Source organism: Arachis hypogaea, chromosome 6 (genome assembly GCF_003086295.3).
Source record: "Arachis hypogaea cultivar Tifrunner chromosome 6, arahy.Tifrunner.gnm2.J5K5, whole genome shotgun sequence".
Lineage (NCBI taxonomy): Eukaryota > Viridiplantae > Streptophyta > Magnoliopsida > Fabales > Fabaceae > Arachis > Arachis hypogaea.
In genome coordinates, this window is record NC_092041.1 from 31379213 (window position 1) to 31397011 (window position 17799).

At 39.1% G+C, this 17799-nt stretch overlaps 1 non-coding gene across 1 annotated transcript; it reads left to right on the forward strand.

Moving 5' to 3' along the window:
• Positions 1-17057: 17057 nt before the first annotated feature.
• Positions 17058-17161, forward strand: LOC112700462 (small nucleolar RNA R71). The gene has a single exon (XR_003153370.1). It is a non-coding gene; the product is annotated as a small nucleolar RNA R71 (small nucleolar RNA).
• Positions 17162-17799: the final 638 nt, after the last annotated feature.

Consider the following 17799-nt stretch of genomic DNA (forward strand, 5'->3'; position numbering starts at 1 on the left):
GGACTGAAGTACAAACCTTCAGGCAACAAGATGGAGAGACTCTTTATGAAGCCTAGAGAGGTACAAAGAGCTGACAAGGAGATGTCCTCCGAATATGTTTAATGAGTGGGTGCAGTTACACATTTTCTATGAAGGACTATCTCAAGAGGCAAAGAATGCCTTAGATCACTCTTCAAGAGGTTCCCTCAATACCAAAAAGATCATTGAAGAGGCCATAGACATCATAGAAATTGTGGCCAATAATTAGTATTTCTATGCACCTGATAGGAACTCAAGGAGGGGAGTGATGGAGCTAAACCAGATGGATGTTCTATTGGCTCAAAACAAGGTGATCATAGCCCAACTTGCAGCTCTCACCAAGCAAATGGAGAAGAATCAGGTATCAACAATCAGCACTCTAACACCAGTGCAAGAAGGAACTAGTCCAAAAGATGAATATAACTGGGAGCATGCCAATTATGTGAACCAGCATACCAGACAACCATATAATCCCCATGCTAAAACCTATAATCACATAATGCCCCTTTCCAAATCAATCACCAGTCACACAGCAACCATCTTTAAAACCCAACCAATAGCAATATGCCATCTTCAACTTCACAGCCAAGTCATGATAGTGACAAATTTGCAAGATTAGAGGCCATGCTTGCAAAGATGGCAGAGGAAGCAGCAATAACAAATGTAAAAACTGACAAGAAGTTGGAGGCCTACCAAGAAAAAGTCAGATCTAATTTAAACAACCAAGGAGCAGCAACAAAAAAGTTGGAAGCACAAATTGGATATCTATCCAAACAAATACCCATGTGTACAAATGCATTTTCTAGTGATACCATGACTAATTCAAGGGGAAAATGCAAGGCCATCACATTAAGAAGTAGGAAGATGGTGAAAGAGGCATCTTCAAGCCACAACTTACAAGAAGAAGAGGCTGACAAGAACTCATAAATCAAATAGGAAGAAGAGATACATACTCCTACCCCACCCAAGGAGGTCTTGAAGCCCTATGTACCAGAAGCACCATACCTACAGAGGTTAAGAAAAGATGGGAAGGACATCTAGTTTTCTAGGTTCTTGAAGATCTTCAAGAGGCTCCAAATCAACATCCCTTTTGCTGAAGCATTAGAGCAAATGCCACTCTATGATAAGTTCCTAAAGGAGCTCATGACCAAGAAAAGGAACTGGGGAGAAAGGAAAACTATGGTGCTCACAGAGGAATGCAGTGCTATTATACAGAAAAAGCTTTCCCAAAAGATGAAGGATCCTGGAAGCTTTCAAATCCCATGCATCATAGGAGACTGACGGCACCCAATTATATGAGTTGGGATTTCTCAAAATAGGACTAACGTTGTAAGTATAGACCCAAACCCAACAATCGGTCACCGACCAATTTGGAAATTCACAAGATGTGTCACAACTCAAAACCAATTTAAAAACCGAGAGTAATTGACTCCCAGGTTGTCTCACAAGGAATCACTTAAGAGGCAATGAGTGTGCTAATTCAGGTTGTAGTGATCAAGGGGTTGTCAATGAAGAAATGAACATAATAAGCAATAAAAGAACATGCAAAATTGTAATGATTGAACTAATAAAGAAATTAAAGAACCGACTATGTAATATAAACAAGTAAAGTATAAAAGAAATCAACATAAGAATGTATGGAAAATTGAAAGCATAAAAAGGGGTCTTGGCTTGGAGTGAGCTAAGGGTCCTTTCCTTGTTGGAACCACAACTATGACAATTATGTTGGATATGTCTCACTTGATCAACCCTCACATTGGAAGGTAAGTTAAATGAGCATAAGTGTTCTTAACCCATAAATCCTAAATTGCTTGCTAATTGCCTTAGCAACAACTTAGCGTCAGTGGGAACAAGAACAATTAACAATCCAAGAATTGACACTAAATGTTGGACATTCCAACTCTAGGAACTTGATTGCTCATTTTACCCAAGCCAAGAGACAAAAATTTAGCCTAAAATCATGTTTGACATTTTGTCAAACACTTGGTGGACAAAAATCTTAAACATGAGAAAAATAAGAAAAGACTTGAAATTAAAAGCAACAATTGATCTCAATCAACAAGGATAGCATAAGAAAGCATAGAACAAACACCAAACATCATACTCATCAACAAGAAAGTGAAATTGCAAAAGAGAAGCAAAATTGAGCTATAACTTGAATGAGAAGAAAGAGTAAAGATAATATAACTATAAAGAGTAATAACAAGAGAATACTTACAATGAGATTAGCAAAATCCAATGATCAAAAATGGAAATAGCACTTGGAATGTAAAACCCTAATGAAACTCTAATAGAGAATATGAGAAAACTTAGAGAAAACTAAAACTAAAAACCTTCTATTCTACTCCTAAAATTATACTAATGCTATGCTATGTTCTATTCTTCATTTCCCCTCCAATATGAGCTAGAAGACTTCAAAAATGGGCCTCCAAAGCCCCCAAATCGTGAGTCATATGCCTTTCTAATGAAGTCATGCGCAGACATCTATGTGGACACACAGGCGTGTGCGTCCGCACACTATACGAAAATTCCCTACTGTGCATACGCATGAGTGTCTGTGCACACGCACACTAGGCGATGCTTGGCGGGACGTACGACGCACTTGAATTGATCCACGCGCTCTGCTTTGGCTCCTGTGCGGATGCACAAGAGGCTGTACGCACACACGTGTCTCTGAGCTCACCTCCTTTGATTCTTCATGTTTCCTCCACTTTGCAAGCTCTTCTTCCATTTTTTCCAATTCATTCCTACGTTATACACCTGAAATCACTCACAAATACATCAAGGCATCGAATGGAAGGAAAATTGAATAAAAATAGATCAAACTAAGCACAAAAGAGCATATTTTCATAATCAAGCACAATTTGAGAGGAAAGTTCAAAAGCATGCTATTCAAGGGAATAAGTGTGAGTTTATGTGATAAAATCCATTCAATTCTAACAAAAAATCATCGTCAAATATGGATTTGTCAGAGACATTAGCATTAAAAAAGCATTGTGTGATATGGGAACTAGCGTTAACCTTATGTCCTTGGCCATGATGAAGAGAATGAGAATTGAAGAGGCCAAGCTAACAAGAATAGCCCTTCATCTAGCAGATAGAACACTCAAGTTCCCTATGGAGTTATGGAGAACTTGTTAGTTAAGGTGGGTGACTTCATCTTTCCAGCATATTTTGTAGTACTTGACATGGAAGAAGAAGCAAATACATCAATTATACTAGGGAGGCCATTTTTAACTACAACTGGAGCCATAATTGATGTACAAAAAGGAGAATCGGTCCTCAGGCTTCATGAAGAAAAGATGGTATTCAATGTTTTCACTGCTATGAGTTACCCAAAGGAGTCCATTGAAGAGTGTATGATGGTAGACACAATGGAGACACTGGTCCAAGGAGTTCTAGAAGAAGGCAAGCTTGAAGATGCAATGGAGAAAGAGCAACAAGCATGTAGTGAATTACCACAAGAAAGCATGGACAACCCAATCATGCTAGACAAGGCAAGAAAGGAGAAAGTAGAAGCACGCAAGCTGGAACTGAAGACTCTGCCTCCAAACTTGAAGTATTCTTACTTGGGGAGCAACAACACGTATCCAGTGATCATCAACTCAACCCTGAGTAAGGAACAAGAGGAGGAGCTCCTTAAGGTGCTGAAACAACACAAGGATGCCATTGGGTGGACCCTTTCTGACTTAAAGGGAATAATCCCTTTAATGTGCATGCATAAGATCCTTCTTGAGGAAGACGCCAAACCATCAATCTAGCCACAAAGAAGGTTGAACCCATCAAAGAAGGAAGTGATCCAAAAAGAAGTGCTAAAGCTATGGCAAGCAGAGGGTGATTTATCCTATCTCAGATAGTCTTTGGATGAGCCCTGTTCAAGTAGTCTCCAAGAAGGGATGAATCACACTTGTTCCAAATGAAAGGAATGAACTAATATGAACAAGAACAGTCACCAGATGACGCATGTATATAGACTACAGAAAACCCAATGAAGCCATAAGGAAGGATCATTTCCCTCTACCTTTCATGGATCAAATATTGGAAAGGCTTGCTGGGCATGAGTACTATTGTTTCTTGGATGGATATTCAGGCTATAACCAGATTGTAGTGGATCCTAAGGACCAAGAAAAGACGTCTTTCACTTGCCCTTTTGGTGTTTTTGCATACAGATGTATGCCCTTTGGTTTGTGCAATGCACCTGCCACATTCCAAAAGTGCATGCTATCCATTTTTTCTAATATGATTGAGAAATTCATTGAGGTTTTCATGGATGATTTTGCAGTGTTTGGTGACTCCTTCCCTAATTACTTACACCATCTTGCCTTGGTGCTCAAGAGATGCCAAGAGATTAACCTGGTTTTAAACTGGGAAAAGTGTCATTTTATGGTTACCGAAGAGGTAGTCCTTGGACACAAAATCTGTAAGAAAGCCATAGAGGTAGACAGAGTGATGAGCGGATAATTTATACGCTTTTTGGCATTGTTTTTAGTATGTTTTTAGTATGTTTTAGTTAGTTTCTAGTATATTTTTATTAGTTTTTAGTTAAAATTCACTTTTCTGGACTTTACTATGAGTTTGTGTGTTTTTCTGTGATTTCAGGTATTTTCTGGCTGAAATTGAGGGACTTGAGCAAAAATCTGATTCAGAGACTAAAAAGGACTGCAGATGTTGTTGGATTCTGACCTCCCTGCACTCAAAGTGGATTTTCTGGAGCTACAGAAGCCCAATTGGTGCGCTCTCAATGGCGTTGGAAAGTAGACATCCTGGGATTTCCAGCAATGTATAATAGTCCATACTTTGCCCGAGATTTGATGGCCCAAACCGGCGTTCCAAATCAGCTCAAGAATGCCTGGCGTTAAACGCCGGAACTGGCACAAGAATGGGAGTTAAACGCCCAAACTGGCACAAAAGCTGGCGTTTAACTCCAAGAGAAGTCTCTACACGAAAATGCTTCAATGCTCAGCCCAAGCACACACCAAGTGGGCCCGGAAGTGAATTTTTATGTCATTTACTCATCTTTGTAAACCTTAGGCTACTAGTCCTTTATAAATAAGACCTTTTGCTATTGTATTTTCATCTTGGTTCTTCTGGTTCCCTCTCTGGGGCCGAAGCCAATGATCACACTATCACTTATGTATTTTCAACGGTGGAGTTTCTACACACCATAGATTAAGGTGTGGAGCTCTGCTGTACCTCGAGTATTAATGCAATTACTATTGTTCTTCTATTCAATTCAGCTTGTTCTTGTTCCAAGATATCACTTGTTCTTCAACTTGATGAATGTGATGATCCGTGACACTCATCATCATTCTCACCTATGAACGTGTGACTGTCAATCACCTCCGTTCTACCTTAGATTGGGTGGATATCTCTTGGATTCTTTAATCGGAATCTTCGTGGTATAAGCTAGAATTGATGACTGCATTCAAGAGAATCCGGAAGGTCTAAACCTTGTCTGTGGTATTCTGAGTAGGATTCAATGATTGAATGACTGTGACGAGATTCAAACTCCTGAAGGCTGGGCGTTAGTGACAGACACAAAAGAATCACTGGATTCTATTCCAACCTGATTGAGAACCGACAGATGATTAGCCGTGCCGTGACAGGGTGCGTTGAACATTTTCACTGAGAGGATGGGAGGTAGCCACTGACAACGGTGAAACCTTACATACAGCTTGCCATGGAAAGGAGTAAGAAGGATTGGATGAAGACAGTAGGAAAGCAGAGAGACGGAAGGGACAAAGCATCTTCATACGCTTATCTGAAATTCCTACCAATGAATCACATAAGTATCTCTATCTCTATCTTTATGTTTTATTCATCATTCACAACCATTTGAGTTTGCCTGACTAAGATTTACAAGGTGATCATAGCTTGCTTCAAACCAACAATCTCTGTGGGATCGACCCTTACTCGTGTAAGGTTTATTACTTGGACGACCCAGTACACTTGCTGGTTAGTTGTGCGAAGTTGTGATAAAGAGTTGAGATTGCAATTGAGCGTACCATGTTGATGGCGCCATTGATGATCACAATTTCGTGCACCAAGTTTTTTTGGCGCCGTTGCCGGGGATTGTTGAGTTTGGACAACTGACAGTTCATCTTGTTGCTTAGATTAGGTATTTTTCTTCAGAGTTCTTAAGAATGAATTCTAGAGTTTCATGATGATCTGTTGAAGTCTGGCTGGCTGTGAGGCCATGTCTAATTTTATTGGACCGAGGTTTCAACTTATCATTACAAAAGCTTGTTGATTTCTATCAATCTTGCTGTTGGAGCAATGATCTGCTAAGGCTTGGCTGGCCATTGGCCATGTCTAGTGTTTTGGACCGGAGCTTTCTTTGAAAGCTTGGCTGGCTATGAAGCCATGTCTAATTCCTGGACCGGAGTCTTAGACTAGCATTGCAATGATTCCTGAAATTCTCATTAAGAATTTTGATATCTTTATTTTCTTTTTCCACTTAATTTTCGAAAAAAAAAAACCAAAAAAATTACAAAATCATAAAAACCAAAAATATTTCTTGTTTGAGTCTAGAGTCTCATGTTAAGTTTGGTGTCAATTGTATGTTTCTGTTCTTTTTGCATTCATGCATGTGTCTTTATTAATCTTCAAGTTGTTCTTGATGATTTCCTTGTTCTGATCTTTAAATTCTCTTGTCTTGAGTGTTTTGTTGTTTCTCATATGCATTCTCATTTTGTTAGTGTCAATAGTATACAAACTTCTAAGTTTGGTGTCTTGCATGCATTGTTTATTTGATTTTAGTTGCATTTTGATTATTCCTCATTATTAAAAATCCAAAAAAAATTTTAATTTGTGTCTTTTCAAGTCAATAATATAGAGAATTGAAGATTCAGAACATACAACAGAGGAATTATACAGAAAAAGCTGGGTGTTCAAAACGCCCAGTGAGGAAGACAAACTGGCGTTTAAACGCTAGTCAGGGTGCCTGGCTGGGCGTTTAACGCCCAAAAGGGTAGAGTTTTGGGCATTAAACGCCAGAATGTGCACCATTCTGGGCGTTTAACGCCAGGATGGCACAAGAGGGAAGATTTTGTTTTCAATTAAATTTTTTTCCAAGTTTTCAAAATTTTTCAAAATCAAATCTTTTTCAAATCAAATCTTTTCAATCAAATCTTTTTCAAAATCAATTTCTTTCCATTTTCAAAAATACTTGCTATCAATTAATGATTTGATTCAACATTTCAAGTATGTTGCCTTTTCTGTTGAGAAAAGTTTAATGTTTGAATCATATCTTTTCTTGTTAGCCAAGTTATTAATTTTCAAATTCAAATCTTTTTAAATTGTTTTTCAAATTATATCTTCTCAATCATGTCTTTTTAAAATTATATCTTTTTCAATCATATCTTCTTAAATCACATCTTTTTCAAAATAGTATTCAATCATATCTTTTTGATTTCTAATTTCAAAATCTTTTTCAAAAATCACTTGATTTCTTTTCCACCCTTGGTTTTCGAAAATCAATTAGTATTTTTCAAAATGTTTTTAAAATCCTTTTAATTTATTTTAAAAAATTTCTTCCCCTCTTTTCACATCCTTCTATTTATGGACTAACACTATTCCTTAATGCACAATTCGAACTCCATCTTCCTTGATAAGTTCGAATTTTCTACCTCTTCCTTCTATTTTTCTTTTCCTCTAACACCTTAAGGAATCTCTATACTGTGACATAGAGGATTCTATATTTCCTTGTTCTCTTCTCTTTCATATGAGCAGGAGCAAAGACAAAAGCATTCTTGTAACACTATTCCTTAATGCACAATTCGAACTCCATCTTCCTTGATAAGTTCGAATTTTCTACCTCTTCCTTCTATTTTTCTTTTCCTCTAACACCTTAAGGAATCTTTATACTGTGACATAGAGGATTCCATATTTCCTTGTTCTCTTCTCTTTCATATGAGCAGGAGCAAAGACAAAAGCATTCTTGTTGAGGCTGACCCAGAACCTGAAAGGACCTTGAAGCGAAAGCTAAGAGAAGCTAAGGCACAACTCTCTGTAGAGGACCTAATAGAAATCTTCAAAGAAGAAGAACCCATGGCAGCCAAAAACAACAACAATGCCAACAATGCAAGGAAGGTGCTGGGTGACTTTACTGCACCTACTCTCGACTTCTATGGGAGAAGCATCTCTATCCCTGCCATTGGAGCAAACAACTTTGAGCTTAAGCCTCAATTAGTTTCTCTAATGCAACAGAATTGCAAGTTCCATAGACTTCCATTGGAAGATCCTCATCAGTTTTTAGCTGAATTCTTGCAAATCTGTGACACTGTCAAGACTAATGGGGTTGACCCTGAGGTCTACAGACTTATGCTATTCCCTTTTGCTGTAAGAGACAGAGCTAGAATATGGTTGGATTCACAACCTAAAGAAAGCCTGAACTCTTGGGAAAAGCTAGTCAATGCCTTCTTGGCAAAGTTCTTTCCACCTCAAAAATTGAGTAAGTTTTAAATTAAGAAGTTTAAAACTTTTTATTATTTAAATTTAACATATCCGTTTCCGTTACAACCAGTATTGGGTTTTTCTGTTTGAGCCGTACGAGATGAAATTCTCATATACGGTTCTCAGAGGGGGAGTTCCTTTGGTTTACCTATCTCAATAAAGTCTATGATTGGTTCGAAGAACGTCTTGAGATTCAGGCCTTTGCTTTTTCTGAAGAGAGAATTTTTATAATTTATTAGAAAAAAATATGCAAGTCTTTTTCGTAACCTAAAACGATGGACGGAGGGTTATAAAGATAATTCCAAAATATTTTCTTTATTGAAGAATAAAGCTATTACTTAATAAATTTTTTATTTTTAAGGGATAAGATCAATTCAGAAGGACCTTTTGTATCATTTAGAATATATATAAATTAATTTTATTTCGTCCAGTCATTAATAACTTGATTATTTTTAGATAATAGTAGATAGAAACAACGCTCGTAAGGAGTCCTATTGAAACCAAGAAATATAGGCCTGCCTGCCATCCACACCAGAATAAATGAAGTTTCCCGAAAAAACCTGCTAGTGGAGGAAGACCTCCTAAGGATAAGAGACATAGGGCTAAAGAGAGAGCCAAAAAAGGATCTTTCGTGTATAATCCTGCATAATCTCGAATGTTATCAGTTCCGGTACGTAGACCAAATAATACAATGCAAGCAAAAGTTCCTAGATTCATGGAGATATAGAACAGCATATAAGTTATCATGCTTGCATATCCACCATTTGAGTCTCCAACAATTATTCCAATAATAACATATCCGATTTGACCTATGGACAATCAATTTAAACCCTCTAATTGTTTCTGCTAGACCTACATATTTTCCTGGCGAACCGGTAAATACTTCTGCTACGAAAAAAGGCTGTGATAAGAAACGCTCAATTTTCCGTGCTCTTGCTACAGTTAAGCGATCCTCTTCGGATAATTCGTCCAACCCAAGGATAGCTATAATGTCCTGAAGTTCTTTGTAACGCTGTAAAGTTTGTTTAACTCTTTGCGCAGTTTCATAATGTTCTTCACCAACAATCCGAGGTTGGAGCATAGTTGACGTTGAATCTAAAGGATCTACAGCTGGATAGATACCTTTGGCAGCCAATCCTACCTTCAGACAGAAGGAAGGAGAATCCCTCTATGAAGCTTGGGAAAGATACAAACAATTAATCAAAAAGTGTCCCTCTGACATGCTTTCTGAATGGAGCATCATAGGTATTTTCTATGATGATCTGTCTGAACTGTCCAAGATGTCTTTGGATAGCTCTGCTGGAGGATCTCTTCATCTGAAGAAGACGCCTACAGAAGCTCAAGAACTAATTGAAATGGTTGCAAATAACCAATTCATGTACACTTCTGAAAGGAATCTTGTGAACAATGGGACTAATCAGAAGAAAGGAGTTTTTGAGATTGATACTCTGAATGCCATATTGGCTCAGAACAAAATATTGACCCAGCAAGTCAACATGATTTCTCAAAGTCTGTCTGGAATGCAAAATGCACCAGGCAGTACTAAGGAAGCTTCATCTGAAGAAGAAGCTTATGATCCTGAGAACCCTTCAATGGAAGAGGTGAATTACATGGGAGAACCCTATGGAAACACCTATAATCCTTCATGGAGAAATCATCCAAATCTCTCATGGAAGGATCAACAGAGACCTCAACAAGGTTTCAACAACAATAATGGTGGAAGAAATAGGTTTAGCAATGGCAAGCCTTTTCCATCATCTTCTCAGCAACAGACAGAAAATTCTAAGTAGAACCACTTTGACTTAGCAACCATGGTCTCTGATCTAATCAAAACCACTCAAAGTTTCACGACTGAAACAAGGTTCTCCATTAGAAATTTGGAGGCACGAGTGGGTCAGCTGAGCAAGAAAATTACTGAACTCCCTCCTAGTACTCTTCCAAGCAATACAGAAGAAAATCCAAAAGGAGAGTGCAAGGCCATCAACATGGCCGAATTTGGAGAGGAGGGAGAGGCAGTGAACGCCATTGAGGAAGACCTCAACGGACGTCCACTGACCTCCAATGAGTTCCCCAATGAGGAACCTTGGGAATCTGAGGCTCACACTGAGACCATAGAGATCCCATTGGATTTACTTCTGCCATTCATGAGCTCTGATGAGTATTCTTCCTCTGAAGAGGATGAATATGCCACTGAAGAGTGTTGGACGAAATTGTGATTGCCCTCTTTGTATTTGCATGAGATTTATTTAATGGCTCTTTGGCATATGTGATCACAACTACGTTCAACTTAACCAGCAAGTGTACTGGGTCATCCAAGTAATACCTTACGTGAGTAAGGGTCGATCCCACAGAGATTGTTGGTATGAAGCAAGCTATGGTTACCTTGTAAATCTCAGTTAGGCAGATTAAAAGGTTTTAGGTTTTGAAAATTAATAATAAATAGAAAATAAAAGGGATAGAAATACTTATGTAAATCAATAGTGGGAATTTCAGATAAGTGTATGGAGATGCTGTGCTCCTCTTGAATCTCTACTTTCCTATTACAGTCATCCAATCCTTCCTACTCCTTTCCATGGCAAGCTGTATGTAGGGCATCACCGTTGTCAATGGCTACATCCCATCCTCTCAGTGAAAACATTCCTATGCTCTGTCACAACACGGCTAATCATCTGTCGGTTCTCAATCAGGTTGGAATAGAATCCCTTGATTCTTTTGCGCTTGTCATCACGCCCAGCCTTCAGGAGTTTGAAGCTCGTCACAGTCATTCAATCCCAGAATCCTACTCGGAATACCATAGACAAGGTTTAGACTTTTCAGATCCTCATGAATGCCGCCATCTATCTAGCTTATACCACGAAGATTCTGTTGGGGAATCTAAGAGATATGTGCCCGGCCTAGAGTAGAACGGAAGTGGTTGTCAGTCACGCGCGTTCATAGGTGAGAATGATGATGAGTGTCACGGATCATCACATTCATCAAAGTTAAGTGTAATGTATATCTTGGAATAAGAATAGAAGAGAATTGAATAGAAAGTAATAATAATTGTATTGAAACTTGAGGTACAGCAGAGCTCCACACCCTTAATCTATGGTGTGCAGAAACTCCACTGTTGAAAATACATAAGTAGAAGGTTCAGGCATGGCCGAATGGCCAGCCCCCTAAAACGTGATCAATAGCCTCTTAGGATGAAGAATAATACAAAAACTGAGACCAAAGATGTAACGTGGTCAAAAGACGACTAATACACTAGTAAAAAGTCTTATTTATACTAAACTAGCTACTAGGGTTTACATGAGTAAGTGATTGATGCATAAATTCACTTCCGAGGCCCACTTGGTGTATGTTTGGGCTGAGCTTGATCTATCCACGAGCTGAGGCTTTTCTTGGAGTTGAACGCCAAGTTATAACGTGTTTTGGGCGTTCAACTCCGGATCATGACGTGTTTCTGGCGTTTAACTCCAGACAGCAGCATGTACTTGGCGTTCAACGCCAAGTTACATCATCAATTTCCGAATAAAGTATGGACTATTATATATTGCTGAAAAGCTCTGGATGTCTACTTTCCAACGCAGTTAAGAGCGCTCCTTTTGGAGTTCTGTAGCTCGAGAAAATCTGTTTCGAGTGCAGGGAGGTTAGATTCCAACAGCATCAGCAGTCCTTTTGTCAGCCTTTTTCAGAGTTTTGCTCAAGTCCCTCAATTTTAGCCAGAAATTACCTGAAATCATAGAAAAACACACAAACTCATAGTAAAGTCCAGAAATGTGAATTTAACATAAAAATTAATGAAAACGTCCCTAAAATTAGCTTAAACTTACTAAAAACTACCTAAAAACAATGCCAAAAAGCGTATAAATTATCCGCTCATCACAACACCAAACTTAAATTGTTGCTTATCCCCAAGCAACTGAAAATCAATTAGGATAAAAAGAAGAGAATATACTATGAATTCCAGAATATCAATGAATATTAATTATAATTAGATGAGCGGGACTTGTAGCTTTTTGCTTCTGAACAGTTTTGGCATCTCACTTTTTCCTTTGAAGTTTAGAATGATTGGCTTCTCTAGGAACTTAGAATTTCGGATAGTGTTATTGACTTTCCTAGTTAAGCATGTTGATTCTTAAACACAGCTACTTATGAGTCTTGGCCGTGGCTCTAAGCATTTTGTTTTCCAGTATTACCACCGGATACATAAATGCCACAGACACATGACTGGGTGAACCGTTTCAGATTGTGACTCAGCTTTGCTAGAGTCCCCAGTTAGAGGTGTCCAGAGCTCTTAAGCACACTCTTTTTGCTTTGGATCACGACTTTAACCACTCAGTCTCAAGCTTTTCACTTGGACCTTCATGACACAAGCACATGGTTAGGGACAGCTTGATTTAGCCGCTTAGGCCTGGATTTTATTTCCTTGGGCCCTCCTATCCATTGATGCTCAAAGTCTTGGATCCTTTTTACCCTTGCCTTTTGGTTTTAAGGGCTATTGGCTTTTTCTGCTTGCTTTTTCATTTTCTTTCTATTTTTTTCTTTTTTTCGCCTATTAAATTTTTTTTTTCGCAAGCTTTTTGCTTTTTCACTGCTTTTTCTTGCTTCAAGAATCAATTTCATGATTTTTCAGATCATCAATAACATTTCTCTTTGTTCATCATTCTTTCAAGAGCCAACAGTTTTAACATTCATAAACAACAATATCAAAAGACATATGCACTGTTCAATCATTCATTGAAAAAACAAAAAATATTGTCACCACATCAATATAATTAAATTAAATTCAAGGATAAATTCGAAATTCATGTACTTCTTGTTCTTTTGAATTAAAACATTTTTCATTTAAGAGAGGTGAAGGATTAATAGAATTTAATCATAGCTTTAAGACATGGTTACTACATACTAATGATCATGAAGTAGAGACACAAAACATAGATAAACACAACATTCGAAACCAAAAACAGAAAGAAATAAAGAACAAGGAATGAATCCACCTTTAGTGGCGTCTTCTTCTTAAGGTCCAACAATGTCCTTAAGCTCTTCTATGTCCCTTCTTTGCCTTTGTTGCTCCTCCCTCATTGCTCTTTGATCTTCTCTTATTTCTTGGAGAATGATGGAGTGCTCATGATGTTCCACCCTTAATTGTTCCACATTGTAGCTCAAATCTTCTAAGGAAGTGTTGAGTTGTTCCCAATAGTTGTTGGGAGGAAAATGCATCCCTTGAGGCATCTCAGGGATTTCTTGATGATGAGCTTCCTCATGCATCTCTTGAGAACCGTGAGGGATCTCTCTTGCTTGCTCCATCCTCTTCTTGGTGATGGGCTTATCCTCTTCAATGGAGATGTCTCCTTCTATGATAACTCCAGCTGAGTAACATAGATGGCAAATAAGGTGAGGAAAAGCTAGCCGTGCCATGGTGGAGGACTTGTCGGCTATTTTGTAGATTTCATTGGAGATGACCTCATGAACTTCTACTTGGTCCAACCTTTGATTAAAGTTGACCCTTCTAGTGTAGGGGCGTTCATCTCCTTGCATCATGGGCAAGTGAAACACCAACCTCACATTTTCCGGACTAAAATCTAAGTATTTCCCCCGAACCATTGTGAGATAATTCTTTGGATTCGGGTTCATACTTTGATCATGGTTCCTAGTGATCCATGCATTGGCATAGAACTCTTGAACCATTAAGATTCCGACTTGTTGCATGGGGTTGGTTAAGACTTCCCAACCTCTTCTTCGGATCTCATGTCGGATCTCCGAATACTCATTCTTCTTGAGCTTGAAAGGGACCTCAGGGATCACCTTCTTCTTTGCCATCACATCATAGAAGTGGTCTTGATGGCTCTTAGAGATGAATCTTTCCATCTCCCATGACTCGGAGGTGGAAGCTTTTGTCTTCTCTTTTCCTTTTCTAGAGGATTCTCCGGCCTTAGGTGCCATTGATGGTAGTGGAAAACAAAAAAGATTGTGCTTTGACCGCACCAAACTTAAAATATTGCTCGTCTTCGAGCAATAAAAGAAAGAAGAGAAGAAGAAGAAGAAGAAAATATGGAGGAGAGGGAGAAATGTAGGTTCGGCCTAGGTGAAGAAGAAGGGGTGTTGTTGTGTGAAAATGAAGTAGAATGGAAGGGTATTTATAGGGAGAAGGGGGTGTGTTTTCGGCCATTTAGGGTGGGAATGGGTGGGAAAATGGTTTTGAATTTTTGAAGGTAGGTAGGGTTTATGGGGAAGAGTGGATGGATTTGAGTGGTGAAGGGGGTGATTGGTAAGAGGAATTGAGGTGATTGGTGAAGAGTGTTGAGAAGTGTGACATGGGGAAGAGTAATCACAAAAATAGGATTAGGAGGTAAATTGGGAATATAGTAGGTGGGGATCCTGTGGGGTCCACTGATCCTGAGGTGTCAAGAAATTCCATCCTTGCACCAAATAGCATGTAAAATGCCCTTGCACACCATTCTGGCGTTTAAACGCCGTGTGGTGCACATTCTGGGCGTTCAACGCCCATGTAAAGCATGTTTCTGGCGTTGAACGCCAGTTTCATGCTTGTTACTGGCGTTCAGCGCCAGCTTTTCTTCTCTAGGCACATTCCTGGCGTTCAGCGCCAGAATGTTGCTTGTTTCTGGCGTTCAGCGCCAGAATGATGCTCTGTTCTGGCGTTGAACGCCGGCCAGATGCATCTTACTGGTGTTGAACACCAGCCTGTGCGTCCTCCAGGGTGTGAAATTTTTTCTTCTGCTGTTTTTGATTCTGTTTTTAATTTTTATGATTTTTTCGTGACTCCTCATGATCATGTACCTAATAAAACACAAAATAACAATGAAATAAAAATTAGATAATTAAAATTGGGTTGCCTCCCAACAAGCTCTTCTTTAATGTCAATAGCTTGACAGTGGCTCTCATGGAGCCATAAGGTGATCAGGTCAATGTTGTATAGTCCCAACACCAAACTTAGAGTTTGGATATGAGATCTTAACACCAAACTTAGAGTTTGGTTGTGGCCTCCCAACACCAAACTTAGAGTTTGACTGTGGGGGCTCTTCTTGACTCTGAACTGAGAGAAGCTCTTCATGCTTACTCTCTTTTGTCATAGAGGAATGGCCATGTGCCTTAAACACAAGGTAGTCCCCATTCAATTGAAGGACTAGTTCACCTCTGTTGACATCTATCACAGCTCCTGCTGTGGCTAGGAAAGGTCTTCCAAGGATAATGCATTCATCCTCTTCCTTCCCAGTGTCTAAGATTATGAAATCAGCAGGGATGTAAAGGCCTTTAACCTTTACTAACACGTTCTCGACTATTCCATAAGCTTGTCTCAATGACTTGTCTGCCAGTTGTAATGAGAACAAGGCAGGTTATACCTCAATGATCCCCAGCTTCTCCATTACAGAGAGTGGCATAAGATTTATCCTTGACCCCAGATCACATAGAGCCTTTTCAAAGGTCATGGTGCCTATGGTACAAGGTATTAAGAACTTGCCAGGATCTTGTTTCTTTTGAGGTAGAGTTTTCTGAATCCAAGAATCTAGTTCACTAATGAGCAAGGGAGGTTCACTTTCCCAAGTCTCATTACCAAACAACTTGGCATTCAGCTTCATGATAGCTCCTAAGTATTGAGCAACTTGCTCTCCAGTCACATCTTCATCCTCTTCAGAGGAAGAATAGTCTTCAGAGCTCATGAATGGCAGAAGGAGATTTAATGGAATCACTATGGTCTCTGTATGAGCCTCAGATTCCTTTGGATCCTTAATAGGAAATTCCTTCTTGCTTGAAGGATGTCCCAGGAGGTCTTCCTCACTAGGATTTTCGTCCTTCTCCTCCCTTGTGCATTCGGCCACATTGATCAAATCAATGGCCTTGCACTCTCCTTTTGGATTCTCTTCTGTATTGCTTGGGAGAATACTGGGAGGAGTCTCAATGACTTTCTTACTCAGCTGGCCCACTTGTGCCTCCAGATTTTTGATGGAGGATCTTGTTTCATTCATGAAACTGAAAGTGGCCTTTGACAGATCAGAGACTAGATTGGCTAAATTAGAAGTGTTTTGTTCAGAATTCTCTGTCTGTTGCTGAGAAGATGATGGATATGGCTTGCTATTACTCAGCCTATTGCGTCCACCATTGTTAAAGCCTTGTTGAGGCTTTTGTTGATCCTTCAATGAGAAATTTGGATGATTTCTCCATGATGGTTTATAGGTGTTTCCATAAGGTTCACCCATGTAATTAACCTCTGCCATGGCAGGGTTCTCAAGATCATAAGCTTCTTCAGAAGCTGCCTCTTTAGTACTGTTGGATGCATGTTGCCATCCATTCAGATTTTGAGAGATCATGTTGACCTGTTGAGTCAACACTTTGTTCTGAGCCAATATGGCATTCAGAGCATCAATTTCAAGAACTCCTTTCTTCTGAGGTATCCCATTATTCACAGAATTCCTCTCAGAGGTGTACATGAATTGGTTGTTTGCAACCATGTCAATGAGTTCTTGAGCCTCTTCAGGCGTTTTCTTTAGGTGAATAGATCCACCTGCAGAATGGTCCAATGACATTTTCAAAATTCAGATAGACCATAATAGAATATATCTAATATGGTCCATTCTGAAAACATGTCAGATGGACATCTGTTGGTCAGTTGCTTGTATCTTTCCCAAGCTTCATAGAGGGATTCACCATCTTTTTGTTTGAAGGTTTGAACATCCACTCTTAGCTTGCTCAGCTTTTGAGGAGGAAAGAATTTATCCAAGAAGGCAGTGACCAGCTTATCCCAGGAGTCCAGGCTATCCTTAGGTTGTGAATCCAACCATATTCTAGCTCTGTCTCTTACAGCAAAAGGGAAAAGCATGAGTCTGTAGACTTCAGGATCAACTCCATTCGTCTTTACAGTCTCACAGATCTGCAAGAACTCAGTTAAAAACTGGTAAGGATCTTCAGATGGAAGTCCATAAAACTTGCAGTTTTGTTGCATTAAGGCAACTAGCTGAGGTTTCAGCTCAAAGTTATTGGCTCCAATGGCAGGAATGGAGATGCTTCTTCCATCAAATTTGGACGTTGGCTTTGTAAAGTCACCAAGCATTCTCCTTGCATTATTATTATTTTTGGCTGCCATCTCCTTCTCTTGTTCGAAAATTTCTGAAAGGTTACTTCTGGATTGTTGTAATTTAGCTTCTCTTAATTTTCTCTTCAGAGTCCTTTCAGGTTCTGGATCAATCTCAACAAGAGTGCCTTTATCCTTGTTCCTGCTCATATGAAAGAGAAGAAAACAAGAAAAGAAAGAGGAATCCTCTATGTCACAGTATAGAGATTCCTTTATGTTAGTAGAAAAAGAAGGGGGTAGAAGAAAGAAAAGTA